Here is a 4096-nt window from a genome sequence, read left to right on the forward strand (position 1 = left end):
GGTTACTACCCTGTCTGCCTCGTTCACACCGGATTCCATTGCTTAGGAAGGGGTGGGTGTTTGAATACTGGTTTAATAGAATGCTGAACACATTATAGATATAATTTAATAAAAACAACTTATAATAGCTCTATGGATTTAAGGAAAAACCCTTTTTGATATAAAATGCATGAGCAATTTAAAGGTACAAAATTGGGAAAGAATCAAATGTAAGTCATAGCTAAATTATAATTCTCTACTTGAAAGCTTTCCAACTATTGCTGGGTGTAAGTCATGACCGATACTCAAAGTATATTGACCTTCCTCCTAAAACTAATCTTGGTTTTACAATAAATTCACATATTGCAAGGTTTTCATACTCCATATAGAATTGATGTGCTCATACAGTGACCATGTATTTATAAATACCAACTTATGTTCATGATATGAAGAACTATTTGCACATTCATTAATCAGCGTATTTGTAGATGTTGTTGTTGGAAGTAGAGATACTTTTTGAAGCACAACATTTATCTACAAAAGCCTCCAGAGCTTATGAAAAAGCAAAAATATCTATGCTTCTCATAGATGCTTTGGAGTTCCACACAAATGCTGATATGGACTTAGAAAATGCTTTTAACATTAAGTCTTTATTGATTGCAAAGCTTTATTTAAATATATGTGAACATCCTGGGAGATTGAAACATACAAGATTCTAGAAGGATTTGACCACTCCTCTTTCCTTATCTTGCAATGAAAACTAAGGCTCTCTAATTCCTTACCTTCCTTTGTCATCAGGTCTTCCATACCCTTCGTGTCAGCTATACCAACTCCTGTTCTGACTTCTAAATTATTCTCTCTGTGGTTGCTCCCCACCCCAGTCCATTATCTGAGGTATCAAAATGATTTTTATTTCTTAAGATTTATTTATTTGAAAGGCAGAGTTATGGAGAGAGAGATAGAGTTCTTCAATCCACTGGTTCACTCCTCAGATGGCTGCAACAGCCAAGGCTAGGCCAGGCCTAAGGCAGAAGCCAGGAACTTCATCCATATCTATCACATGGTTGCAGGGGCCCAAGGATTTGGGCCATCTTCTGCTGCTTTTTCCAGGCCATTAGCAGGAAGTTGCATTGGAAGTGGAACAGCTGGGACTTGAACCAGTGCCCATACGGTATGCCAGCATCCCAGGAGGTGGCTTAACCCATTACACCAAAATGCTAGCCCAAAAATGATTTTTCTAAAAAAATGCTTTTGATCATGTTACTAACTTGCTAAAATGCATATTGCCTTCAATCTCCCTAGAGCGGTGTGGGAGGCCTTTCATGATGGCCTATGGCTTGCAGTTAGTCTCATCTTCGCCACCTTTCCCTTATACCCAATATTGGAGTTGCACTAGACAACTCACCAAAGTCAAAATATGCTATGTATTTGCACGAGTAATTTTGCGTCTATACCTTTTACAACAAACACAATTCCATTCACCCCTCTAGGTCCAGCCCCAGTGCAACTTTTGCTAGGTTGAGTTAGTGTTGGCCTCCTCTCTATTCTCAATTCACTCTGTATATCCTTCTTTCATGACATTTACAACTCTGCATTAGCATTTGTTTTATGCATGACTTTCTGCACCACTTGACTGTGAACTCCTTGAGGATTAGAGCTGGATTTTTGCATAGCATTTAATAAATGTTTGTTACATGAATGAATGAATGAGTTAATGAGTTAATTATTTTTCTCTGCTATGGACGTTAGTCAGCATTCAAAACAGTCTTTTTCCATTTGGGAATCTCTTTATTTCCATATAGTATAATGAGGCCTCTTAAGTTTACCAGAGGTCTGGGAAAAGGAAATGTAATAAATGGGAAAGTATTTTTAAGTAGGCATGTGTGGGCATTAGCTTAAACCTTTTAACGACAGATGTTACACTCCAGAAAACATTATGAATGAGAATGTTGAAAAAATGGCTACTTACATAATAGCTAGGAGTGAAAGGTTCTTTTCTTTAGCCCTGGGAACAATAAGGTGATAACCCATATTTCAATTCCCTTCCCCCACCTGCTCTTGCCAGTGTTTACCATATGAAAAAACATCAAGTTCTTTCATCCAGACTTCCAGCCACCTCTAAAAAGTGAAAAAGAATATATTTTCATATTAATTATTCTTAATTTTGTAAAGAACAGGTGAGATTTACAAGTATTTTGGGGTAATGTGCTTTAAAAGCTATAATTGCTACTCATTCTTAAACATTATCTGTTCAGTTGACAAAACTCAGAAATCTTTTTCATCACAAATTTATTTCACAGATATGCTTTAGTATAATTTGAATCATGGCACAACTTTTTAATAATTTTTATTAATACAAACAGAACAGATTTCAAGAATTTCATAGGTACAATTCTAAGAAGATAACCATATCTCACTCCCTCTTTTTTTTTTTCTACCTCGGTCCACCTCTTTCCTTCCTTTTTAAATAATTTTTGCAAAAACATAATTTCAATCCAGTTTATAATCATAGGATTAAATGCACCACTAACCAACCATAGTATTCAACAAGTAAAAAGAAGAAAGAACACAGTTCCACAGGAGTATCCAATGTAGGTGACAGATTCAGGGGGGACTTTTATGGCATTATCACTTATAGAAAAATAGCCCTTGGAAATATATATCCTGTTATGTTTTTAAAAAAACACACAAAAGTTTGGTGTCTACCAGTTGTAGAAATAATCAAAATAAAGAATTCTTGATGTCTGTGTAAGAATTAAGCCTGAGAGCCATGTACTATTTACCAAATCAGCTTTTAAAATGTATTTCTAAAATCATTACTTGATTTGATTGTCTGTAGCAATCATGAAAGGAATTCAACAGAAAACAGAATACTGCCAGAAGTTTTCTAAGTCACCAGATTACTCTCCATTTTAATTCAGCAACTTTCAGAAGCTTTTGAGGATTGCCATCTGACCAGACACAGAGCTCAAGGAGAGAGAGGTATATTGCTTGAATTCACTGTTTCATGCTTGAGGGAGCAAAGCAGCCAGCCCAGCAATACAGCCCGCCTCGCCTATGGGCTCCAGGCCTCTGTGACACTTGGCACTACTGGGGTTTTGTCAGACTAAACAGTCAATGGGCAGTGTGCTATATGCTGAGTGCTTTCATTAAAGAAAAAATGAAGAGAAGAAGAAAGAAAGAAAGCTAAGCCCTAAGTGTTGAGCCCAACATGAATTTTTCTTTTTTTTTTTTTTTTTGACAGGCAGAGTGGATAGTGAGGGAGAGAGATAGAGAGAAAGGTCTTCCTTTTTGCCGTTGGTTCACCCTCCAATGGCTGCTGTGGCCAGCGCATCGTGCTGATCCGAAGCCAGGAGCCAGGTGCTTCTCCTGGTCTCCCTTGCGGGTGCAGGGCCCAAGGACTTGGGCCATCCTCCACTGCCTTCCCGGGCCATAGCAGAGAGCCGGCCTGGAAGAGGGGCAACCGGGACAGAATCTGGCGCCCCGACCGGGACTAGAACCCCGTGTGCCAGCACCGCAAGGCGGAGGATTAGCCTGTTAAGCCACGGCGCCAGCCGCCAACATGAAATTTGAACTTTATATATCACACCAATGCCTGCATAGCCCTTCAATAACTGATGTGTTTTCAGGTCAGAAAAAACAAATACATCCATCAAAGCCAATGTTTTCTCTACAACTTGTCCATTTACATTCTAAGTGAGATTCACAGTTTCTGGATCGGATATAAACATAAGACCAATATATGTGGCCCAGCATCTCAGGTTTCAGAAAGCTCCAGGATTCAAAGACATCTGTGGGGTTTGCCTATAAAATCCTCCTTTGTGCCTGACCAATGCTTGATAAAAATCTTAGCGAGGGTGCTGGGGGAGTTTTTGCTTGTACAGTACTGTCATGATATGATCTTCTGTATTTATTATTTAAGGAATTTTGTATAACTATGAAAGCTTATCTAGGTGCCACTTAATAGAAATCCTAAAAGGCCTTGGAAACAATTTCACTTACAATTATGCAATAGCATGTAATCAGAGTATTCTGACCCTGTGAATTGGGAATCCATCATTTCCAACCTCGCTCTTAGTCTAGCAACTTCTCCAAGTGCCGTTCTCTTCTAAATACT

This window comes from Lepus europaeus, chromosome X (genome assembly GCF_033115175.1).
Source record: "Lepus europaeus isolate LE1 chromosome X, mLepTim1.pri, whole genome shotgun sequence".
Classification (NCBI taxonomy): domain Eukaryota; kingdom Metazoa; phylum Chordata; class Mammalia; order Lagomorpha; family Leporidae; genus Lepus; species Lepus europaeus.